Raw genomic sequence first — 27,212 nt, 5'->3', positions numbered from 1 at the left:
TATGCCCTGAGCCATCTAACCGCCTAATGATTTTGAAATCCTGAAAGTTCCTTATAAATGTGGGCTGCTATTATTGCCAATAATGCTTCTTGTTGAGGACTTCAAGACTTGAACAATATCCCTGTCCATCATGTTCTATTCGAGGAAGGTACATCACCTTCACCAGCAATTTATATAAGTTGTCCCAAACTACACTAAGGCTTTAGGGACACCCTGTGTAGCACTTCAAAGTTTACAAAGTACCTTACCTATTAAGTCATTTAGCCTTCATGGCAACCTTAAGGGATAAGTACTCTTATTATCTCCACTGTACAGATGAAGAAACTGAGTCTGAGAATGGTTAAGTGTCTTGTCCAGAGTCACACAGTCAGTAAGCATCTAAAGGCAAGATTCACACTCAGATCTTTCAGAATCCAAGTCCAGCACTCTATCTACTGTCCTAATGATAATAGTTATATTATGATTGTTGTTTTTTTTTCTTTTAGGCTTTTTAGAGCACTATACCAAAAGTAAAAAAGAAAAAGTTGGCTACACTGCATTCAGTAACTCTTTAATATTTCAAGAACCCAGTAAATAGAGCACCAGCCCTGAAGTCAGGACGACCTGAGTTCAAATCTGACCTCATACACTCACTAGCTGTGTGACCTTGGGCAAGTCAACCCCAATTGCCCTGCCTTCCCCCCTCCAAAAAGACCAAATAGAGAAAGAGAGAGAGAGACAGACAGACAGAGATTTCAAGAACTTATAATTTTGTCATTATGAGTACAAGTCCTCCATCAACACAAATATCAACTCTTTCATGCCTTAGGAGATAATCTTTGTACAATTTGTAATATTGTATTTGTAATATTGAAAAATATGCACCCTGGGGGCCAATGCACTAGTGATGAAACTCTCTGAGTGGAGGTTAGCTGGGCTATCCTCAGAGGAAAGACATAGGCTCTGTCATAGAGCCAGTATCTGAAGTTCTTCCAGCTTGAACCAGCAAGAGCTTTGTACCCTAATGGCCTAGCCTTAATTAAGAAACTTGACATTACCTGCCCCTTGGCAAGTCATCAAAAGCCCTTTAATGGGGTTTGCTTTGCATTTACATAGTGACTTCTTCTAATACCTTATAATTTTAAAATATTGTTTTAAAATATCCTTCAGCAGAGGTTTAGACCAAAAAAATGTATTTTCCTGACTATGGTATCACATAAAACCTTCTATTAAGCCAAAAAAGACACAGTATCTGGGTTGGTCGGGGGGAAGGGGTACCCATGCCAATGCATTTAAAGTACTGAACTATTTTCAGTTGCAGCTACCAACATTTTACATGATAAGGTTATTTTTAAATACATGGGGTGTGAAAAGGTTGGCTGTTCTTTTCAATGTAATTTTATTGTACCCCAAGGCCAATTCTTTTTCAGAGGGAAATCATCTCTAATTATATAACAAAAGTCAAAAGGAAAATAAGATTAAATTACTGGAATCAGCTCTATAGGAAGACATCTATTCTACAAAGTCAGATAATATCTGTACTATCTTGAACTGTATTCATTCAGGCAATTTCTATTCTTCCATTTGAAAGTCTTAATTTTTAATTAAAGTTCTAGTGACAATTTGCTAAAACTAAAAGAATGAGAATCAAAAGAAATGAAGAAAAACATGAAAAGAGGGGGAGCTGCTTAGTTATGGAAGATTAAAAATATACCCTATCTGGGAAAGAACCTATTCTTCTGGACACTTTTCCTCCCAAAGACGAAGTAATCTGAAAAAAAAAAAAAAAGGTTTCTGCTTTGCTTTCACCAACAGATGAAAAGCCCACTTGTCCATGGATCACAATAGCTCCATCCAGCAACATACTAAAACAAAGCCATATTTAGAAGAGAAGAATCACAAAATAAGACATTAAAAGCCACATGATAGTAGCCCAACATATATGTTTGTATGTGTATTCCCAGTAAGTCAACATGTCTAGGTAGATGAGGAGGAAGAAGAGGAGGAAGAAGAGGAGGAGGAAGAGGAAAAGTAGGAGAGAGGAGACAGAAGAAACAGGCGAGAGGAAAAAGGAGGAAGGGGAAAAGAGAGAGAAGAGAGAAAGAATTAAAAGAAGAGAGGAAGGGGAGGAGAAGGAAAAGAAAGGGGAAAAGGGAGAAAACAGAGAGAGGGGAGGAGAAAAGAGAAAGAGGGAAGATGAGAAATGAAGAAACAGGCAGACCAAGAGATCTAAAGGAAGGCCCCTAGTACTTTGGCTAGACTCCCCAACCAGAAAATTTATGGGAGGATATAGATGAGAATCGTGAGAATAAGAGGACAAAAATAGGTTACAGTTCACATCATGGCAGGGTAGGGGGCAAGGGGAGGTGCATTTGTCTTGAGAATATATTTTTATATGGAATGAAGATGTGGTAGTCATCCTGAATTTCTTCCCCCACGCTAGATGACAAGGAACATTCAAAAGGAGCCTCATGTACTTTGGTCCAAGTTAGGATTCTTGCACAGTTTCTACTGAACTCAGTATCTTCTCCCCCCCAAAAATTGAAGGAACCCAGAAATTCCAACCTGAGAAATCTGAAAAGGTAAACTTCCCCAGGGACAAAGCGGAGGTAGCAGGAAATTCCAGAGTATAAGAAAAGGAAATCACCACATTTTCATATTGAAAAATTGCCACATGTAATTTCAACTTTTAATTTTAATTAAATTTTAATTTTTAATTTTGTGCATGTATCCTTTAAAAAGATATATGCATCAATTCATAGTTTATCATTTGGAGAGGAAAATATCACTACAATTAATACTTCATTCCAGCATCAAGTTCACATTACCTAAAATGCCAAAGTTCCACAGAAATGGGTGGAAAGTCCTATACTATATATCTTTCAAAGAAGAAATGCCAACCCTCTCAAATATTCTTGTATTTTAGGCCATAAATACCACACAAAAAAGCCTGTTCCATAGAAAGTTTCATTTGAAAATCTCCCTCTTTTTATCAAGCAAGCATTTATTAAGTTCCTACCACATACCAGGTTCTGTGCTGCGTTCTGAAGAAACTACAACAAAAATCAATAGTTGCTGCCCTTTTTTTGAGGGAGACATGTACACAAATCTATATAAAATATACATGAAGTAGATACAGGTTCATGGGTGGGGTGAGTCTGAGCAACTGGGGAACATGGGAAAGGCCTCATATAGGAAGTGATGCTTATGCTGAGCTTTGAAGACAAGGTGAAGGAGACTTTCCAGGCATGGAGGAGGACCTGCTCAGATGGCGCAGGGAGTGAAGCTGCAGCACTGTGTATAAAGAACAGCAAGACCAGTTCAGTTCCTTAGAGATCTCTCTCTATTTGGGGGAAACACACTCTAGCAAGAGGGGCAGCGCTGATTCCTCGGGTGAAAAAGCCTCAAAGTAAACCTTTCAACTTCACCTCTAGGTTCCTCTGCCTCACTGGGTTTTCAGGAGGAAAGCTCTCTGCACAACAGAAAGTCTATATAAAGAGGAGTTGTTATTCCTGAGCAGATCCAATAACTTGCCTGCACCTCAAATATAAACATGTGCACTGGACCCTCCTCTGATCCCTTGTCTGAGCCTCATCAAAGACTGGGTTTTTGAAGGCTACTCCAAAGAGACCATAGGTTCTGGAAGGTTAGGACCATACTCTCTCCTCAGCTCCACAATGGAGAATTCCTAACTTCCCTCAAAGCTTGGCTCAGGCCCCACTTTCTATGATCCTGATCCCCAATCCTCAGGTGCTAGTGCCTTTTCTCCCCTCATTAAAAAAAATTATCCTTAATACCTTTCAAAATATATATTACATATGTAACTATTTTATATACTGTGCTCATCTCCCTACAAGAACATATGCTTCTTGAAGGCAAAGACTGTCTTATCTTTGTCTTTTCATCTCTGGGACCTATAATACAGTGCCTAAAAGTTCTTTTTTAAAAAACTGCTGTCAGGGCAGCTAGGTGGCACAGTGAATACAGCACCAGCCTGGAGAAGAACCTGAGTTCAAATCTAGCTTCAGACACTTAACATTTACTAGTCATGTTACCTTGGGCAAGTCACTTAACCACAATTGCCCTGCCCTCTTCCCCCCCATAAAAAGCAAAAAATAAAAATAAGTAAATAAATAAAAATTACTGTCTTTTGTTTTTAGATTGCCTATATTTTCCCCTTTATCTTTCCCCCTCCTGTCTCCCAAAGAATCATCCCATATAACAAAGAATATTCTATCACAGGTTGTTTGACTGATTGACTGACTATATGTCTAGCCACCAAAGATGAACAGAGCTAAGTTCTAAAAGGTTCTTGACCAGGCTGGCCACAGGGTAATCCCACAAAGATCTACTCAGGGGAAGGGGCTACGTGTAAACGCAAAGGGAATCTATGCACTGGGAGCTCTTTGAGAAGAGGGTCTATCCTTTGCCTTATTTGTACCCTCATTGCCTAACACAAGTTCTGGCATATGGCAGGCTCTTAATAAATATTTAATGGCTGACAAGTGACTAACTAAATCCCCATACAGAAATTACAGATCCTATAAAGTCCTGACATCTTCTAGGATTAACATTAACCATTCCAAAACGATGTTATCAGACTACTGTGAAAATAAACTGATGGGTGAAAAGTGCTGATTGTGCCTTAAAATAAAGGGATTGCATAAAAATCACAGAACTTTGTAGCTTAGTTTAACATCTGAGTTAATGAGTATCTGTCTAACAGCACAATTAACAAGCATTATTAACAAATGTTTGTAATGCTTAACATCAGTGAAAGTTTACTGGATTCTCAATCTATTTATTTGTTCTACTACTTTGGTACCTGGCACAGGCAATTTTCTGGATTTTCTTTTTTTTTCCTTTGGGGGGATATCCTTCATTTTTCCCCTCTACATTCAGAAGCTGCTTTTGGACACTTGTTTTCTTCACAGGCCACCCCTTCCTCAGACCACCCTCCCAACGGCCACCCTAGTTAGTTTGTTTTTTTTTTTTTTCAAATAAGTGTCAGATGCTGTTTATGGGCTTATAGAACACAAGAAAAGCCCAATGTCACCCTTCCACACCAGGGACTAGGCTAAAAATTGCTATCCTGAAAGCAATGAAGTCCATGAGTACATAATGGCATAGGAGGCCAGTGAGTACTCTTCAGATTTCAAACTGCATGTCCCACAGGCATCTCAAACTCATCATGATGACAGAATTCACCATCGAGCTCCCCGGACTCTCCTTTCTAAAACTTTCTTATTTTCAGGTTCATAACTTCAGCGTCATTCTTAACTTCTCATTCTCTCCTTACCTCACATATCCAATCATATGCTAAATCTCACCATTTCTCCCTTCATAACATCTATCATATTTGACATCACTGGCATTACCTCAGTTCAAGCTCATATCATTTCTCCCCTGTGCTGCAAGAGCCTCTTAAGTGATCTCTCTGCCACAAGTCTCTCCTCATTCTAGTCTGTCTCTACTCACATCCAGTCCAGACACCTCCCAGTTATTTTCTTTAAGCACAAATACTCCCCTACTCAACAAATTTAAGTGACTCTAGACTAATATATAAATTCTTCTGCATACTTTTTAAAGTTCTTTACAACCTGGCCACAGACTATCTTTTCAAGCTCAGTATATATTAGTCCTCTTTTTATATACTCTACTATCTAAATGGGCCTTCTCTCTGTTTCCTTCTGTCATGGGGGCAACTGCATTGACCATCTGTTCCTCATGCTTGGAATGCCCTCTCTCCCTACCTCTGCTTCACAGAAGTTGCTTAAGCACTGCCTTCTGATCCCCTCAACTGTCTTTGCCTTCATTTTCTAGCTGCCTTAAGTCTAAGTACCTTGTACTTACTTCTGGTTTTCTCTTAATATTTATTCTGTATATCCTTACATATGTACTTGTTGTTTCCCCTAATGGAGTGAAACTCTTTGAAAATAGGAATTATTTTATTCTTTGTAGTTATATATCCTCAGACCTTTGCATAATGCCGAAAACATAATAGGCATTCAATTTCTTGTTGAATGACTGATTGATCAATCCTAACCAAGGGAATATGGACCAAATGAAACTCCAGAACCATACTCACCCACTGCCATCCCCAATTGTGAGTATTCTCAAGGTGGCCATGGTACTAAGAGCCAACTCCATCTCCCAATATATTATTATACTCCATTATAATATATATGTATTGAAAATACCCAGAATTTATGGAGTATAATATACTATATAGTATATATTGGCATAATATATTACTATAATACACTTGTGTATACTATATTGAATGTATATGCTATACTCTAGTATACTATGTGTTTATATACTTTCTGAATATATGTAATACTATATGTATATGTGTGTATATATATGTACATACTCTATGTGTATGCATATATACTAATATATACCATAATATGTATAGTATAAACACATATGTAGTATATATTATAAAATACTACATTATACTATATATACTACCCATAATATTTCCAATATGCTTCATTTAGATGTATACACATATTTTCTTTATCTCAAATCAAATTACTTTCTTTTCACATCACATTGGGAAGAAAGGCTTTCACTTGCCACCAAATAAATCAGTTACTCTATACTGCTGCTCCATGAAATCAATCACTTAATGCAAAAATATCCACTGGATGCTTATTTTGTGTAAGGCACCATAATCCAGGCAGGGGGTAACAGGAGGAGGGGAAAGGGAAATGCTTAGTCTAGTATGTGGACAGCAGCAGAATTATGATTATATCCCATTTGGGGAAATCATATAAGAGAGCAAGGGGAAAAAAAATCTATCCTTGGTAGCCTTTTTCCTATTTAGCTAAAAAAAAAAAAAACACTGTAATTTCTATGTCCAACCCTTCTCTTCTCATATAATTTACTCCTTATTTCATTCATTTATTTTTATATCCCCAACCTAGCCCTTTCTCCCTTCCTTCTGGATTTTTTATTGCTGCTCAGGATTTTCCTTGCTACAAAGTCCCCTACAATTTGAAAACTGCCATGAGCCCTCCGAAGTCATGTTCTTTTCCTTTCTCAAGAACCCTCAAATGTACACCTCAACCTCCTTTTGATACGACCTATGTGTATGTGTATACACTAATATACACCATAATATGTATAGTATAAACACATATGTAGTATATATCATAAAATGCTACATTATACTATATACTACCCATAATATTTCCAATATGCTTCATTTAGATGTATACACATATTTTCTTTATCTCAAATCAAATTACTTTCTTTTCAAATTACATTGGGAAGAAAGGCTTTCACTTGCCACCAAATAAATCAGTTACTCTATATTGCTGCTCCATGAAATCTTTCCTGGAGGTCCTACCAACAGTTCTTCCCCTCACAAAAGCTTACTTCAGCGAAAAGATGACATTCATGTGCTTCTAAATAACACTGTCAAAGGAAAACACATGGGCTAACCAGTTTCACTTTGGATTTCCTAAAGTAAAAGGGAAAAAATACATTTTGGACTCAATGATACCTTCTCATCCATCTGTGGAGGAAGTCCAATAGCATCTCATTTGTCTAAGTCAACTGTTTGACAACCTTCATCATTCCAAATAAAACTAAAACCCATAAAGGAAGCCATAAGGCATAGTAGTAGTAGTAGGAGGAGGAGGAGGAGGAGGAGCAGCAGCAGCAGCAATAGTAGCAGTAGCAGCAGTAATAGTAGTAGTAGCAGTAGTAGAAGTAGCAGCAGCAGCAATAGCAGCAACCAGTAGTAGTAGTTTTCATTGTCATAATAACTCCCATTTATATAGCACTTTAAGGTTTACAAAGTACTCTCCTTCCAATAACCCTATGTAGTAAACTATCCAAGCCTTCTTCCCCACATACACCCATTTTACAGATGAGGAAACTGAGGCTCAGCCAGTAAGTGACATGTCCTGGCTCACAGAACCACCAAGTGTGAGAGCCAGAACCAGGCCTTCTAGTTCCAAAGACCTATCATGTGCTCATTCCACCATATCAGACTTTGCAGACTCTTAGGAGAGTCCTTCCAAAACTATTTATTCTTACTTTACATGTTTTTTTTAAAGCGTGACTATCGGATTCCCCAATCCAAAGAAGAATAAAAGACAAAACTGGAAAGGGGAGGGCAAGGAGGGAGGAGAACCTGTGCCAAAAATACAGCCAGGGATGGATAGAAGAGGCACGTGCAATGACAGCAGAAATAACCAACACTTGGCAGCTACACAGTAAGGAGGAAACTCAAAAAGGTTTGGTTTGGGAAGGTTTTTTTTTAAGTGAAAACAAAAATCTCAAAAACTATAGTGAGCAGTCAAATAGCTCTATATATTCCACCAAGCATGGGGATCTCAGTATTTTGGCTTACCACAATGCCTGATGTTCATAAAGGTCCCTCTGGGTCATCAAGAAAAGGTTAAATTATATTATATTTACTCTTGAAAAAGGCAGGGAAATGAATAATCTACTTGAGAAAGATTTCTATAAAAATAAAAAAATTCTATAAAATAAATTGGGGGATAGCATGATATTAGGGTTAGAGGTAGACCTACAAAGCTGGGTTCAAGTCCCACCTTTGATACAAATTGGCCACCACCCTGAGCAAGCCACTTAAATCTCAGTGTCCCAGGCAAAACTGTCTAAGATTTTAAGTTGCAGAGGCAGTGCTGGGAGCTCCCTACACTTGGGAAATCCCAAGGGTAGTCAAAAAGTAATTAAATGTTAAATATAATTAAATTTTTAATAATTGGGGGAAGGAAAAGCATACTTCTGTCCTCTGGAAAATTCATCCATGCACAACACCTCATTCCCCGATGAAGTCAGACAAAAGAGGACATTGCTGCATATGAGAAGACTCCTAACCCAAAGGACATAGTCCCTCTTCTTGGGACCAAAACTCTCATTAGGAAAGCTGTCAACGAAATTCAAGAGGCTGCCATTTTCCTACTACCGCTAGAATTTCACCAAATCTTACTTCATTGCTCAGTTTTGCTGACATCTCAGAGTAAGTTCTCTCCTCCTCTGTGGTTAATTTCTTCCTTTGTTGTCAGAGTTCTAGAACAGCACCTCTGCTCTCTCTATGCCCTTTTCCAAGATAGAGAACCACTTGCCTCGCTGTTAACTCTTTCTTCTTCTCGGCAGAGCAGAGCTGAGTCTATGGATCCTAATAGGGAAATAGGAATTCTAAAATCATTTCTCTGATAGATCATCCTTTGCCACCCCCATTCCTCCCCCAAAGTATAACCCACATTTCTTTTTTCAGTTCCCAGCATGTGTTATTTAACATGTAGAGCTGCTCTGGTCATCTGAGGTCAAGGTTACAAGTGGGAAGTGCTGCCCAAAGACTCTATCTTTAGGAGAATATGGATTTTTCATCTGGCTTTCACAAGCTCCTGCTTTTGAATTCTCAGTAGCTATGGGGAATAAGAGATCCCCCATGGGTCTCTTTTTCAAAAGAGCTTTCCAGGAATTCACAGAAAATATTCAACTATAAGTGGACTGTCCAGAATTCCGGAATCTACTCTTTCAAGCTTTACAAGCAAGCAGGATGCCCATTTAAGTCATGACTAAGAGAGCCAACAGAAACATGACTGGTGAGTTAATTTATGATCATGGATATAGAGAGGAAAGTGACCTCAGAAGCTGTTTAGACCACCACCCCATTTTGCAGATTGTATGAGGTTTTGAGAGATTGAGTGGTTTGGCTATGGTCACACATGTAGTAATTGGCATGGGTGGGATTTGAACCCAGAGCCCATGTTCTCTCCACTGAACCACCTTGTATCTATTAAGTATTTAATACAATTTAGGATTACTGGATTTAAGTCTTGAAATGAACCTCATAGCTCACTTAATCCAAAATATTTTTACAGATGAGTCAGCTAAGGTGCAGAGAGTTTAAGTGATTGCCAAAAGTCACACAATTATTGAATGGCTGAAGCATAATTAGAACCTAGGTTTACTAACTCCCAGGACTGGGCTCTTTCTATTATTTTATGCAGCCTAGAATCACCACAACCCTAATTCCAAATATCAGAGAGCCATGGTTAAAAGAGTCAAGTAGATGGAGAACAAGTCTTTTTTCTGACTGGATAAAGAACAGCCCATGCAAACATAGCGAGAACAAAGTCATGTATACTCTTATCCACTTCTCATCATGGAAGAAGAGAAAACACAAAAACCCAGAGCCCTCACCCTGACAATAAAGTGCAGGGAACACAGCCTTGCATTTCCTAGAAATAGTGGAAGAAACAGTTACAGATGAAAAAAAAACTGCAGAAGAAAGAACAGTGGGGCTTTTTATACCTGCAAACACTGCAGAAAATCCTGAAGTTGTTGGCAAGCTCTGGGAAGGTCTAATTTGGAAAAAGCTCAAGGCGAATTACCCTTATGTTCTACATAAGCACTGGGGAAAACTAGGGCTGGATTAGGCATAACTGGGAAGTTTAAAATGATTTATCATACTTTTAAAATCCTGTGCTACTATGAGGTATATTATGATTTTCCTCATTTTTTTTATATTTAGATATACTTAGTTGTATTAATAAATGAGGTTCATTTTTTTAGAACAAGAATAATTCAAGGGGGTAAATCTACTTACAAACTGCTTTTGGCAGAATGGAAGCTTCTTGATAGGAAGGATGGATTTACCTTTCTGTCTTTATCTTCAACAGCTGGAGATATAAAGCCTGACACAATGTTCACTTGATAAAGACCTATTGAACTGATGTGAGCACGCTTTTGGGACCTAAGAGTGTGCCTCAGTTACCAACTACAAATACCATCATCTACTTGGTCACAGCTTTCACAGACTACAGTCATATCTAGGAAGAACCAACAGCTTTGTGTGCTCACTTTTCAAACCTAAACTACTAGGACAAAGGTGGGGAAACTGTGGCCTTCTAGGTCCTTGGGTGTGGTCTTTAACTGAGTCCAAGTTTCAAAGAACAAATCCTTTTATTAATGAGATTTGTTCTATGGTTTGGATTCAGTCAAAGGGTTGCACTTGAGGGCCTGGAGGACCACATGTGGCTACAAGATGATAAACATAACACTTTGGACCTGAAAATTGTAAGCTCTAGCTTTTGTGGTTTAAGTACAGGTCACTAGTTTGAAGACAATGAAAAAAAATGGGGGAGGGGTGGAAAAAGATTAGTAAGTTATCTTAAGCTCTTAGGAACTTCAACAACTATGGAATAGCCAGAAATCATAAGCAGTCCAAAATATAAGTTGGGGCAGTTGCCTAACATGTGTTAGATAAGAAACACAAATGGGACATTCTAAGATAAAGTTAAAGAAATACAAAAGAAAAATATCAAAGTAACTCTCCCTCAGACACCATTGTGGAATTTCCCTCCCAGCATTTTACAAACATCATCACTAAGTCAATCACATATGACTTGATTCATTGCATCTCACATATTGGAAAGGTCAATAGAAAGTAGTCAAATCCCCTCACTTTTCAAATGAGAAAACTGAGACCTAGACAGGTTGAGACTTGTCCAAGGTTACATGGTCCTGGAAAAGATGTTAGGGACCATCTCATTAACTGTACTCTTGAGAAAATTGAAACATGGTTAAGAGACTGGTTAAGAAACTTGCCCAAAGTCAAAAAACAAGTCCAACAACATTCACACATTGTGAGATGAATCAAGCAGAATGAGCCAATGAAGAGAGAGGAGCACCAGCTAGAGTTTTAAAGTATACCACAAGAAACAAAATCCTGGACAGTTCAACAAAGTCATGAGCCAAATGGAACCATTTGGAGGAAAGGATGTCAGCTTAGGTAGGGCCAAAATCAAGAAGTGAGGAGCTCTTTGCAGATGAAGGCTTTAAGAATTGGTGTCTAGGTTCTAAAAATAAAAATGAGCTATGGGGCTCTACAAAGAGTGGGGGCCAGTGTGATCCACAGGGCAATCAGGTATACAGCATCAGAGGGACATGTTGGCATATGCTGAAAAGACATCTCTCTTTTCAAACCAGTTCCTATCTCCATAGTAATCTGTAATAGCAATATTCTCTAAAGCAGGGGTTCTTAACCTTTTCTGTATCATGGCCCACTTTGGATGGCTGGTGAGGCCTACGATTCCTTCTCAGAACAATGTTCTTAAATGTATGAAGTGAATAAAAAAAAAAAAAGAAAGCCCAATTATACTGAAATACCATCATCAAAATATTTTTAATTTCATGGACTACAGGTTAATAATTGTTCAGCTGTTTTCTGCCATGTCCAATTCTCCAGGGAAGACTTGTGGTTTCACCAATGTGAGACCCTCTGCTCCTGGAAATTTCCTCCAGTGATGACAACAGGCAATTGAGCTACAATTTATAGTCTTTGAAAACTACCTACGCACTTCAAGGTTAACGGGGTGTACCCATGACCATGTAGCCATTATATGTAAGAACCAGGACTTTGAATTCAGTTTATCCTGAATGCCAGGACTCTAGAATACAGTTTTGTAAACAATTTCCCACTTTACTATTAACTAAAAATCTCATTTAAATTTTGTAAAGACACTTGACTTTCAACTTCTAAATCTTCCCAAATCTTTTGCACCAGCCAAATGAGGTTATTTGCTGCCTTTCATTTCTCCACATTTTCCAGTCATTTGCAATGTCCCTCCTACTCTCCAATCTTCCCTATTACTGTTAAGGGTACTACCATTCTCCTGGTCACAAAGGTTCACAACCTAAACCCTTCACTCCTTTTCATCTCCTATGTCCAAACTTTTGTTAAGACCTCCATAACATCTCTCTTCGATGTCCCCTTCTCTCCTATGATGCTTCCACCACTCTGGTGCTCAGGACTCCATCACTTCCCAGCTACACTACAGAAACAGCCTGCTGCTAAGTCTCCCTGCTACAAGCCTCTCTCACTCCAATTGATCAAGTCACTCAGCTGTCAAACATCCTCCTAAAGTGCAGGTCTCTCCACCTCAACCCCCCTTTCTAAATAAACTCCAGTAACTCCCTATCAATCCTAGCACGAAATCTAAACTACTCTGTGTGGTATTTAAAGCCTTCCATAACCCGGCACCCTCCCACCAGGTTTCTTACAACTTCCTCACCCCCTACATCCTCTGTGATGCAGGGATGCCGGTCCCCTTACTGCTCCCCAAACACCATCCATACTCCATCTCCCAGCTCTGGGCATTGCTACTAGCTGTCCCCAAGGCTCCTCTAGTTTCCTTCAAGTATCAATTAAAATCTCAGCTGCTACAGGAAGCCCTTCTTGGTCCCTCTTAATTCTAGTGCCTTCTGTCTATTAATTATTTCCTACTTCTCCTGAATGCAGCTTATTGGTACATAGTTGTTTGAATGTTGTCTCTCCCATTATAGAGTGAGTTCCTTGAGAGTAGGAATTGTCTTTTACCTTTCTTTGTATCAGCACAGTGCCAGCATAGTAGGAGCCTAATAAATGTTCACTGACTGACTTTGTTACTTTTAATGATCTTAAGCTGCTCCCCACCTCAAGGGCCCATCATTTGACACCAACATGTTCTTGGTAATGTTATACAGCCATGAAGCATGGAATACTATGATCTCAAGAAAATAAAAATTAAATTTAACTCAAAGGACAAAGGAAAGACACAGTATGCATACTTATATTCCAAGCTCCAATAAGTTTCTAACAATCACTTGTATTTAAGAAGCAATATAAAAGAATCAATGCTTGTTGAGTCAATCTCCTGTGCAAAATCCCTGACAAATAGCCACACAGTCTTCCTTTGAATGCTTTTAGTGATGATGAACTCATGATTGATGGAGTTTGCTCATTCCATTTCTAGAAGGTTCTAAATGCTAAGTGGTTTTCTCTTAGAAGTCCAGCAGTAGATAGATTGTTATTGGATTTAGAGTTAGGAAGATCTGAGTTCAAATCCTGACTTAGACAATACCAGTGTAACCTTGGACAAATTGCTTAACTTCTCTTACCTCCATTTCCTCACCCAAAAATTGGTGATAGGGAAAGGACATGTCTCTTACATTTTTTGTTTTGTTTTGTTTTGCTTGACAATTAAGTAAGATAACATGTAAGGCACTTTGGAAACCTGAATGACATAAATTCTATTATTAGTGTTGTAAAAAAGGAGGAGGAGGAAAAGGAGAAGAAGAAAAAGGAGAAGAAGAAATATAAAAGACATTATTGAGGATACAAATGATTGGGGGAAAAGATATGGGCTAGACATATAGTGAGAATGACAAAAGGACAGTCAAGCCCAAGATACACTACTACCACTGAGCTATCGAAAGAAGTCTGGAGAGGGGGAAAGCCCTACCAAACATTAGATGGATACTTTACGGAAGAGTTATGAGAAGATATGAACAAGAATCACACAGGATTAAAGGTATCATGGAGAGGCTGCAATATGCTTTGATGGAGGGTATCTCCTCAGCAAGGAAATCAAGAATGAATTTGAGTATCTATCAAATATAACTATTCTCAAAGGATGAAAGAAAATCAGAATTCAGGTATGAGGAAAAGAAATTATGAAGAACTCTTCTAGAAACAAAATCCTCAATTTTGATTTTTCCAAAAGTTTAATTGGTACAAAAAAGCAGCACTTTATAGGCTGACAAAGCTTTTTGTTTGTTTTTTAAATCAAAGGCCATTTGAATGGGGAGAAAATGGTAACATAGGGACAAAGAACTAATATGCTATGGTGGGGAGGGGGGAAGAATACCTCTAAATGAGTCCAAATGAATCACCTTAGATGATTTGTTTTGAAATGGCTCAGCTTACCAAAACCTACTCATCCCTCAAAATCTGCATTCAAATATAAATACTTCCAGTCTCAAAATTAAGAAAGGGTGCAAACTCCAGTTGACAGCCAGCCTTCTAACAATGAAGAGGCTTGACTCATCAGGGCTATGAAGAAAGCCTTTTCCTTCAGTGTTTATAAGGGGTTATGACTAATTCATGAAGACCAGCAAAAATACACACTGATCCCTTTTCCCTGAACCTATTATATCCCAAGCCACATTTCAGACAGAGGAAGACAACATAATAACCTGATGGCATTATTTCTGTCTTCCAGCCAGACTTTCCTAGTCTTAAAGCCTTTCCAAAAAAACTACCAAACCTCTAATCAAAGCCTATGTTAAGGATAACAATATGAAGTTGGCTTGTAACATTCTTTCTGCTCTATGTCACTGTTTTTTGTTGGTTCTGCTTTAAATGCTAAGGAAAAAAATGAAAATTAACATAAATCACTTCCCAACATGCCCACAATTCTAATGGAGTCTTCATTACTACTAATTATAGTGGGTTAATAATATGTACCCACTTACTACTAACTAGACCCACTAAATATTACTTTGCAAGGAAAAAAATTGGACAAAACCATTGGTATAGGAAATTTGGGGATAAGGAAAGGTCCTTTATCAATGCAAATCTACATCTGCTCTGAAACTTTTTTTAGAGAGTTACCTGGGGTTTTAAGAAATGAAGTGGCTTACCTAGGGTGACAAGGCCTGGATGACGCAAAGGCGGGGCTCTAATCCATCTTCCTATCTCAAAAGCCAGTTCTTTTATCTACAAGTTATAGCATTTCATTTTCAAAAAAAATAGCAGACACTATTAGTCAAGTTATTCAGAAATATTGATCAGGAGTCTACTACATGTATGGAGTTAGCATGTGTAACATATATCCGATTGCTGGCCATCTTAGGGGGAAGGGAAGAGAGAAGAAATATTTGGAACTCAAAATCTTATAAAACATGAATGCTGAAAACTGTCTTTACATGTAATTGGAAAAAATACTATTAAAAATAAAATACACACAGTGTTACGTGCCAGTAAAAACAAAGACAAAAGTGAAAAGAGCCCCTGTCCTCAAAGAGTTTAAATTCTCTTGAAAGAGCTAAGATTTTCTAAGTCCTTTATTCCATTATTTTCAGAAACAACTATTTTCTTAAAGGGGGAGGGGAAATAAAAAAGAATCCACATGGTTACAAACACCAAAGATATGTGTTCAGACCTTTTCCTTCTTTATGGGATGTGCTACAACCTATTTATTATTCAGCCTTGGGGAGACAGGAATAATTCTTCTGTATTTTTATTTGACAATATTATATTTTTATGGCTTGGTCAGTGAAGCAACACTTGTCAGCTTAGCTCACTTGTAAGAAATTTTCATGCTACATTAAGTGAATGAAAAATGTTTAAGGTATTTTATTACAGAAATGAAGATAAAAAGTCTAAAAGGGAAAAAATCCTACCAGGAAACAGAGTGCTAATATAATTTAAAGAGGAGAGAAGTACATTACTGAAAATTTAATGCATGTGTATATACATGTTTGTATGTAGCATGTAGCATGAAAGCCTCAGAGGCAGAAGATTCAAATTCACTCTAAAACACATCAGTTGTGTGTCCTTGGGTAAGTCACTTAATCTCACAGATACTAATATTTATATATTTCCTTTGAAATATCTATTAAAAAGAAATTTATCCAAAAACTTCAAATTACTCCAATGCTCCTTTATAAGAAAATCTCTTTGGGATACAGACTGAATAGTGCTATTGCTTTGTCAAAGGGTATACAGAGTTTTATAGTCCTTTGGGCATAGCTCCAAATTGCTCTCCAGAATGTTTGGATCAGTTCACAACTCCACCAATAGCACATTAGTGTCCTAAATTTCCCAAACTCTCTCCAACATATCTTTCATTTTCCTTTTCTGTGTTCTTGACCTTTTTTTTTTTAAGATACGTTTCAATTATTTGAACAAAATCCTGATTAATACCCAGTATCTCTTGATCAATCCCCTCCCTACTCCCCCACCCCCCATGAAGAAATGTGCTTTATGTCTTCAGGATAAGAAATATGTTCATTTAGATGAGAAACAATATGAAATTAATAAGCATTCATTTCAAACACTTGCTGGTACCTGTGAACACAAAGGCCAAAAAAAAAATATGCCCTCAGTGAGCTTAAATTATAATCCAAGTGGAAAACATTTTAGACTCAGAAAGAGTTTTCCAAATTTTCCAAACTCCATTTTCAAACTCATGAGCTCTTACACTATGATAATACTTCTATTACATGGTATCCTAGGCAAGTCAAAAGATGTGGTAAAGATACTGGTAATTCATTATTAAGTATTCCACAGAGAGTTCAGACAAAAGCAAGCAATTATAAATGAATTTTAACGTACTCCAACAATATTATATTAAATTCCACCAAGACTTAAATGTTCATAAAAAGTGACAATGAAAACAAGATAAAGAAGTAGCAATAATAACATGTTCCCAGAGTAACAAAAAATGCTAACATAAGAACAGTGCAAACAAACAACTTCAGAAATGGATTAATGTTGGACATGGGCCAAGGTCCAAGGGGTTTATCTTCAATATCAACAAAAATGGCAGAAAATACTACAGTGTCAACAGTTTCATCCACAATATCAATAGCAGAAAATATATGATTATAAAGGATAACAATGTAGCCATTTAAAGGTTGTTCTACAGCCATCAACTGGCTCACATTCACACTTTACGAACAAAATCATCATCACCACAGATACTTTTTAAGATGGCCAATTACAAAAAGTTATACTTTGTTTAATAAAGATTCAATTTACATAATTTTTCTGGGAACATTTACTGCAAAAAAGCAAGCCACTCCTGCTTCTGAGCTAATAGTAAGCACAAATAAAAGTGTGAAAATCCTATTTTCCTACTGAATTACATTATAATTTTTTAAATTAAATGTTATGTTTATTTTTAGTATACATCATTCATTTCCACAAGATTTTGAGTTACAAAATTTCTCCCTGTCTTTCCCCTACCTACCACCCCAAAACAGTGATTCCACTGAATACCTCCTCCCCCAATCTGCTCTCTCCTATTTCTTCCTCCATCCCCCCCTACGACTTTCCAGTAGGGCAAGATGGATCTCTATACCCCAGTGCCTGTATATCTTATTTCCCAGTTGCATGTAAAATAATAATAATAATAATAATAATACATGTATTTTTTAAACATTTGATTTTAAAACTTTGAATTCCAGATTCTTTCCCTTCCTCCCTCATCACCCACCCTTACTGGGAAGATAGGCAATTCAATACAGGTTGTACACGTGTAGCTAAGCAAAACATTTCCATAGTGGATATATTGTGAAAGACTGACTATATTTCCCTCCATCCTATCGTGCCCCCCACTTGTTCTATTCTCTACTTTGACCCTGTCCCTTTTCAAAAGTGTGTGCTTCTAACTTCCCTCCCCCCAAACCTACCCTACCCTCCATCACTCACTTTTTGAGTCTCTTTTGCCATTTGAGTTAGGCTAGTTTTTTAAGGTATTATTTTCTTCAGTTAGGTTGTTGACTCACTTTTCATAATTTTCTTGCAACATTTTAATTTCTCTTCCCAATTTTTCCTCTACTTCTCTTATTTGGTTTTCAAAATCTTTCTTAAGCTCCTCTATGGCCTGTAACCAATTCATATTTTTCTTGGAAGCTTTTGGTACAATGTTCTGACTTCATTGTCTTCCTACCATTCCATGCTTTGATCCTTTTTGTCCCCAAAAAAGGAATCCAAAGTTGGATTGCTGTGCTTGTTTTGCTTCCTTTGCTTGCTCATGTTGCCACTCAATTGTTTTGACTTCAACATTTGAGCTTTTTGCCACAGTAGAACTCTGCTTCCAGAGAGGAGAGCTTTGTCCCAGATTGCTGGGGTTTTTGCAGCTGCTGGAGTTATTAGTTGGCTGCCTTATCTGAAGCCTCCACACACTCTGGCTCACTGGTCACACACCCAGGACCTCCACCCTAGACAGCAATCCAGATCCAAGCAGGTTAAAGCAAAAGGGATTATCCCCTTAGAATGGTTGCTTGGTCCTCCTACAATCTGCAGGCTAAGAGCTCTGAAGTAGCCATGCGGCAGGCAGCCGCCATGCCTCAGCCATTTCTCCCTCTGGGGGGCAAAAGCTGGACTGCACTCCCAGACTCCCTGTTCCCAAAGTCTACACTGACCTCTCACTTCGTCTTTTGTATTTATGGGTTGATAATTCTGCAAACCGCCACTGTTGCTGGTGATCTACTCTCCTGATGTCCCTCTAGCAGTGGCTGGTCAGGCTGCCCTGAGGCTAAAACTGTGGGCTCATGCAGGGCTGGGTTCTGCTCCCAGCACACTGTGATGGACCCTTCCTGCCAGGCTGCCTTCAGTGGGAGGTTTGTTTCTCTCTGTCACTTTGTGGGTTCTGTAGCCCTAAAGTTTGTTTGGAGTCATTTTTATAGGTATTTGAGGTGGTCACGGGGGGAGCACAGGGAGTTTTCCTGCTTCTATGCTGCCATCTTGGCTCTGCCCCCTACATTATAATTTTAGAGAGGCTTTATCCTTATTCCTGATTGAGTTTGAACTGGCCATGGTTATTAATACTTGAGTTTTGAATTTTTCCAGCTCATTTCCATATCTTCCTTTCTGGTAAATACTTCAATACATGAAGGTCACTATTTCAGGATTGTATAGACAATCCATTTGTAAAGTGAGGAGTTATTTTGTATTGCAATTTAAAAAAAAACCCTGCCTACATTATCCACTTGTCAAATCCCATTTTTCCAATGCATTATTAGGCCTTATTAAAGCAAAGTGACTGTATTTTTAAGGGAGGAGGAGATTATTACAAATGATGGACATTCATATGACCTATCCCCCCTCCCCAGGGTGACTATGAGAAAAGCACTTTATACACCTTAGAGTCATACATAAATATGAGTTATCAACTGTAATGTGAGAGGCTGAGGGACCATGGGCAAGTCATTTAACTTCTACTGGTCTCATTTGGGGCAGGTAGGTGGCACAGAAGCTAGAGTCAGGAAGATTCATCTTCATGAGTTCAAATCAAATCTCAGACACTTACTAGTTATGTGACCCTGGGCAAGTCACTTAACCTTGTTGTCTTAGTTCTTCATTTGTAAAATGAGCTGGAGAAGGAAATGGCAAACTACTCCAGTATCTTTCCCAAGAAAACCCTAAATGGGGTCAATTAAGAGTCATTCATAACTGAAACAACTGAACAACAAGTCTCAGTTATTCACTTATAAAATGGGGATTAAATTAAATGACCTCTAAGGTGCCCTATGGTTCTAAATCTACAATCCTGTTTAGTATTTAAAGCCTCTGATATCTTAGCTTTAGCCTACCTCTCCAGCCTTATCCTGTTCTACCTCCCTTGATATATCCTGCAGTCCAGGCAAATGGCCTTCTAGCTGCTCCTCACACATGACATTCCATTTATAATCTCTTTGCCTCTACAGAGATTGTTCCCCCATACTTGGAATGCATTCCCTCCTCACCTCAGTCTCACAGAATCCCTAGGTCCCTTCAAAGACCAATCCAAGAGCCTCCCCCTACAGGAGACTTCCCTTGAAACACCTAGCTTTTAGTACCTGCTCCCAGTCCCAAATTACCTTGCATTTACTTGGTATGTATTTGATATATACTGGTGTATGTATGTGATTTTCCCCTAAAAGAGCATAATTTCCTTAAAGGCAATGATGATTTCATTTTTGTCTGTATCCCCAATGCCCAAAATGTAGTAGACACTTGATAAATGTTAGATGATGAAATTACTGACTCAAAAGGTTATCAGCCTAATGAGGCATTTCTCCAATTTTAATGATGCCGGTTAGGGTCAGCACAGTTCACTTAGTTCTGTCTTAGTTAGTAGGACCTGCCAGAACCTTCAGGGTGCTGGTTATCAGCTTCAAGAATCCAGGGGTGGCTTCCCTGACTAGGACTTTGGTGAAATGTAATACGCTGTTAGAGCAGCTAAGTGGTGTAGTGGATGGAGCATCAGTCCTGGTGGCAAGAAGACTCAACTTTCTGAGTTCGAATCTGGACCCTGACACTTACTAGCTGTGTCACCTTGGGCAAATCATTTAATCCTGTTTACCTCAGTTTCCTCATCTGTAAAACAAACTGGAGAAAGAAATGGCAAACCACTCTAGTATCCAAGAAAACCCCAAATAGAGTCACAAAGAATCAAGACATGACTAAAAAACCACTGAACAACAAAATACATTGTTAGTGCCTAAATGATGGGGTATATCAAAGGGATATACATTTACTGAGAGAGCCCATGGTGCTCCCCACCCAGCTCTCTAGGAGAACACACCATAATTGGCAAGATAAGAAGTAGCTACAGAAACTAATCAAGGCTAACACTAGCAGAGAACAGTCTAGTTTAGGGCTGTAGGATTCAAAATTCAAAAGGGTTTTTTGTTCTCATGGTATACATGAAGTTCAAAGATACTTTCACCCCTAAAGTACTTCCTGGACAGAATGTTCTTTTTAATACATAAATATCACAACAATAACAGCAGTTCACATTCATCTGTAAGATGAGAGGGCAAGACTAAATAGCCTCAAAGGCCCCACCAGCTCTAATCCATGATCCTAAGCTTCAACACCGAGAATTAGAAACCCATGTTTCCCCATAAAAGCCACGTTCAATATGATCAGAGCATCACTGAATTAATTTTTAAGTAATAGGTCATGATTATTTTTAAATGTTTAATTAATTCTTAATATTTAAATAATTAATAATGAAATATTTTAATATTTAAATACTTAAGAAACTCAAGACCTATTCTCAATCTACAGTGGAAGACACTTGTGACTCAGAAAGATTAAATGAACTACCCAGAGTCATGGACCTGTTAAGTGTCTGAGTCAGTCCCCCCCCCGCCTCCCCAGTCAAGTTTTCTGAACTCTAAAATCAATGATTTATCTGTCCACTAGGATTCAGGGCCTAATTTCTCAGAGCCAGCTCACTCATGCAGAAGAGATAACTACCTTACTTTAGGAGGGCAACTGGCCCCTCTGAGGAACCTGAGGAAAGATTTGTTAATGTTATTATTATTTTAAAGTACAAAGGCATTTCCAGGAAATAAGTATCTATTATAAATGGGAAACAAAGCACTTCTAGGTATGATCAATCAGAATAAATACACCAGGGCAATGCTTTCGAAGGGGCTGGCAGAGACTCGGGAAGGCAACTAGGTAGCAAAAGAAACACAGAAGGCAGCAACTTTGCTAGATGTTGCTATAAATACGCTTGATGCCTATAAATAACCCCTCAGCCAAGATGCAAAGGAAGGGCACTGCCTTCTTTGGTTGCAGGCTGCATTTCTGTTACTACTTTTCTCCTTGAAGGCTATTCTAAGATGTTACTAACCTAGAAAAGCACAAATACACCATGAATTTGAGATTCCATCACTGTAGAGAACAGTCTCTATGGATGCCCAGGTCTATGACTAACTAGTACACAAGACCTAGGGAGTTGCCTGAGATCATCTGACCCGACCAGGATCAGACAGTAGTGAATGTCAAAGCATCCAGAATTTGAGCCCAAGTCTTCAGGTCTCCAACCCCAGCCTTTCATCCCCTATTATGACAAGCTGCTTCCACAATTTGAAAGGGTTTATGTACAACTGTTTGGAGGAAGGAGAAGATAAAGATTATGCTTTGCTCCATGCTAGAGAAACTCACTCTCTGCACCATCCACCCACCCATTTTATGATCCAGAATTGAAAGTACTAAAATGCAGAGAAGGGAAGTTGCCATCCAATAAAATTCAGGAACAGAAAGAACCCAAGTTCATATTCCTAAACCAGAGATTATGTTCTATACAAAATTGGGAAGTAGGAGGAAGGAAGGAGAAGAGCTGTCCAATCAACTGACATTTATTTAGCAAACCAAAGTAACTAAGAAAGAGAAATAGGTCCGGACACTTTATCGCTTTTGTCAGCTCCAGTTTTATGTTTCAACTTATGGTCAGAGCTGGGCAGCAAAACATTATTTTATGGCAACATGCCCAAGATTACACTTACATAAAATAAACACAGGAGAAAATATAGATGAAATACGAGCTGTATGTGTGCCAAGGCAAAATTTACAAAACAGATTTCTTTTACTCTTCTTTCTTTATCCTTTCCTAACAAATACAAATGCACATTGGCTGCTAAAGTCACCATGGGGAAGCAGAAAGGAGGAAAGAGACATGGGGAATGAGTACTAAACTCTATATGTCCTGCTAACTTCCTACCAAAAAAAAACAGCATTGTGAACTTTTTTTTTAATTTTAAAAAAATTGGTTGTTTTCCAAATGAACAAGATAAATGTGCCCTCTTGGAGTAACTTCAGAGCCTTGAGCATCTTTGAAGTTTCTCAGAACAAGTGTAGAATATTAAGCTTTGCAAAATGTAAATCTGTTTAACTCTCAATATTCATTTATCAGTTCCATTACCAAAAATAAAGTTAAGTAATACCAAGGCCAAAAATAAATAAAGAAGGCAGCTTATCATTTAAGTGTCCCTCCCACCCCCACTCCTCCACTAGTTTTATGTTCTTACTTCCTGTAGGGTGATATAAAGACTGGTATAACATGTGAGGTTCTGGCCAACTTCTGAATGCAAGTTACTGGGCTCCTTCAGCAAACCCCAAACCCAATCCTTCTCCTTAAAGCTCTAGGCAATGGCAGAAGAAGGGTGCCCAGAGAACCATGGAGTGGAAAGTATATGAATTTTACATTTAATGTAATTTTCTATTTATTTATTAGTCAGTATGTCCAAATATATAAAATTCTGGGACATCCCAGTGTGTCTAAGAATGTAATTCCTGGAAGTCAGTAGGATATTTGGTGGTTATTACTGTCAGTCATTTTCAGTCACGTCCAAATCTTCATGACCGTCTTTGGGGTTTCCTTGGCAAAGATACTAGAGTGGTTTGCTATTTTCTTCTCCAGCTCATTTTATAGGTGGAGAGACTGAGGCTAACAGGATTAAGTCACTTGCCCAGGGTCATACAATCAGTGTCTCAAGCCAGATGTGAATTCTGGAAAATGAGTCTTCCTGATTTCAGCCTTGGCACACTATATCATCTATGCAACCTAGCTGCTCCATTCAGTAGGACATACTTCAACCAAAATACACAGAAAATTAATACCATCCCAATGCTAATAACAATAGTAATCATAGTAGTGGTAGAAATAGGAGGAGGAGGAGGAAGAAAAAGAGGAGGAAGAGGAGGGCTAATAGTATTAGCAACACTTTTAATGATAATAAAAAGACAAAATAATAATAATAATAATAATAATAATAATAGCCATGAGCATTTATATAGTGCTTGAAGGTTTACAAAGCACTTTACAAATATTATCTTTTGTGAACCTCACAAAAACCCTGGGAGATACATATTATTATTATTCCCATTTTGCAAATAAGGAAACTGAGGCAGACATTAAGTGACTTTCCTAAATCTTCAAGTTAGTGTCTAATGCCAAATTTGAGCTCAAGTTTCTTGGGGAAAAAAAGAATCTAAATGTATAGGTTAATGGCCAGGGGAAAAAAAAACAGCTGAGAATAATAATGTAGCCATGTGAAGTCCTCAGGAACAATTCAGACAGAGTATTTTAAATATAGCAAGACCTCCTCCTTACTTTGTTACTCCTCTCAAAAAAAGCACTGTGGCCACATTTTTAAAATGTGGAGGGAAAAACCCTGTGACAGAAACAGATGATGAATATAAATCAAGCAACTGTAATAAATCATGTGTTTCATAAATGTTTTCCACTCCCCAATACTACAGCTGGCTCTGTTTTTTTTTTTTTGGATCAGGGTATATCTGAAGACAGGACTACATTTCCCATGAGTTTCTGGACCCCAAAGGGCAGGCCTGACTGAAATTCCTAAAATCCCTAACTCCCATGATACTGTGTGCCTGTAGTTCAGGATGACTGTATCAAAAGGCATGAACTCTGTTGGAAATGAGGTTTCTGAGAAGGAAGGAAGGCACATCAGAAGAGATGACCATGGTGGTGCTTGCTGAGTTAGAACAAAACGATGCCAAGTAATCCAACCGAGGTAGAGTCTGCTTGCTGAGAACTAGCAGTGGCAAACTGAGAACCTCCGGCTGTGACCAATACAGCTAAAAGCAGCGCACCTTATGAACTGAGGAATTCAGATGCTACAGGAGTGATCTTCCCTGTACCTCTAGGTCAAGTCATAAGAGAAATATCTGCTGAACTCTCCCCTTTACTAGAGTGTGAGTTCTATGGTAAACTGCTTCTCTTTGGCTTGAAACTTACGGTGTCTGTGTCTTGATTGCTTTTCTTCTTCCTTTGCTGTGTTTTTGTCCCAATTAAATGTGGCTTTTTGTAATGCATGTTCTTTGTCTGGTCGGCTAGGATAGTACAAATGGATGTAGCCCCCAAAGGCTCCCAAGCAGAGCTTGGACAGGACCTCTAGCCAAGTGAGGTCGGTACACATCCATTTTATCCCATCCCTTTATGTAGGAGTTCATGAGAATCCAGAGTTGAATAGGATTTGGACTACATTAATTCAATGATTTTCAAAGCTAACATTTCCCTAAGCATTCAAATAAGCCTCTTGACGTGACAGTTTTTAATCCAAGCTGACTGAAGAAACCAGGCTGAATACAGTCAAGTGAGAATCCATATCACAAAGCTGATGCCATCTTTCCCAAGCTATTCCTTCCATGAGGCTATCCATCACCACCACCACTACCATCACTCCTGTTCAAGAATAGTCTTCAGGGGTGGTCAGGAGGACCTGAGTTCAAATCTGGCCTCAGACACTTAACACTTACTAGCCAAGTGACCTTGGGCAAGTCACTTAACCCCAATTGCCCAGCCTTCTTCCCTCCAAAAAGTAAAAAAAGAAAAAAAAGTCACATGACTTTGATTGAGACAAAGGTATTCTATTTGACTCAATACATTTCCTTCACCAAAGGCTTCACTAAACAAAACCAAAAGAAGTTGTTTAGACAGCTAACACCAGATGTCATATTGATGGAATGGGTAAAGACAGTCACATGCATTTGTATATGCCCAGTATGTATGAAAAATTCTTGTACTTATACTAAAGAAAGATAGAAATTGTTGGAAATAAAGACAACACTGGTGCGAAGTCATCAAAAATTATGGTTTTATAGAATAAGTTCTACTCTAAGGCATAAACTGGCCCAGCTAGGGCTAGGCATAAGACGCTCATCTGGCAAACAATAATGAGTGTTTTTAATGGGTTTTCCGACATGAGCTAGCACCATGGGGTAGATGAAGTTACAAAATTGCCTGCAGGAAATCACATGTGAGCTACACCCCTAACATTTTTGTACAGAAGAAATCAGGCTAAATGCACATCAAAGAGTTAAAGAAAAAATTAACAAATATTTTCAGAAAGAGACCATACGTTAGGCTCTACTGGGTACTGGAAAAGGCACCAAAGAGAAATAAGCATTCCAGCTTTGGTTGTGTAGAGGCCACTACATGGTGCAAGAGATACAGCATTGGGTTTTAGAAGGGAAAAGATCAGAGTTCAAATCCTACTTCAGACATTAGCTGTGTGACCCTAGGAAAGTCACTTAACCTATCTCAGCTTCGGTTTCCTCTTTTATAAAATGAGAGTGCTGTATCTGACAGCCTGTAAGGTCCCTTTCAGCTCTACATCTATACTCTATATAAGACAGGAAGGAAAAGTTTTACCTGCTTTACTTGGATGGTGATGTGAAGGTGGTAGGGTTTACTGAATATAAGCTGAGAAGACATTTTTTTGAGCAAAAACTAAAGGTACTATCCCTCCATCTATTAAGTTCCTTCATGAACTAAAATAATGGATCTCTTAAAGCTGAAGATCAATGCGGTGACTGTCCTATTCATCATACCCAAGGGATAGCTTTGAGCCCAATTTTCTGTGTGTCCACAACACATGTAACAAAAGATCTGCCCTGTACTGGGTAAAATACAGTCATATGGCTAGCTGTTCTGTCTCCGGCAGATAAATTCCAACAGTTGAGTATTGCTAATTGTCCCTTAACTGTCTCCCCCTCCAGATCCTTATTTGCTCCTGCCCATGGGTTTGCCTCCCTCCCTTCCCAACTCTCAACTTCCTGCCCAATCCACCTCTCTGCCTCTGCCCCCAAGTCACTGTTTGCCTACCATATTTTATGACCTGGTGTTTATTGCTGACAGGGCTCCATCCAAAGACAATATTTGTTTATCTGACTAAACTTCCTATGGTTTTGTTTTCCTGACAGTGGTTCTCCTCTTATGCCCTCCAAGAATATGAGACCTTTAAAATGCTTCTATTTCCCTTCCTTGTAGGTATCATCCTCCCAGCCCAAGGCAAATGGGACAGGGATGGGATACCCTGAAACATCCACTAGGTAGACAGTTACAGATACACTGTTCACAGTTACTAAAAATTACAGAGGCATA

General features: G+C 38.5%; 1 protein-coding gene across 3 annotated transcripts in view; it reads right to left on the bottom strand.

Annotated features, from left to right (window-relative positions):
• The window catches only part of CCNY (cyclin Y), a 310,615-nt gene that overhangs the window by 147,832 nt on the left and 135,571 nt on the right, over nucleotides 1-27,212 (bottom strand). The window contains exon 3 of one of the 3 annotated variants that reach the window (XM_069086526.1): nucleotides 8,957-9,145. The exons of the other annotated variants lie outside the window; for them this stretch is intronic. The gene's annotated coding sequence lies outside the window, so the exon portion shown is untranslated. The remainder of the gene's footprint in view (nucleotides 1-8,956; nucleotides 9,146-27,212) is intronic. 3 annotated transcript variants of the gene reach the window in all.

The sequence above is a fragment of the Petaurus breviceps genome, unplaced genomic scaffold (genome assembly GCF_028583685.1).
Source record: "Petaurus breviceps papuanus isolate PSGF00001 unplaced genomic scaffold, PetGlider_PUasm1.0 178, whole genome shotgun sequence".
Taxonomy (NCBI): Eukaryota; Metazoa; Chordata; class Mammalia; order Diprotodontia; family Petauridae; genus Petaurus; species Petaurus breviceps.
The sequence above is the reverse complement of the archived record's forward strand: the minus strand, read 5'-3'. Positions and strand labels throughout refer to the sequence as shown.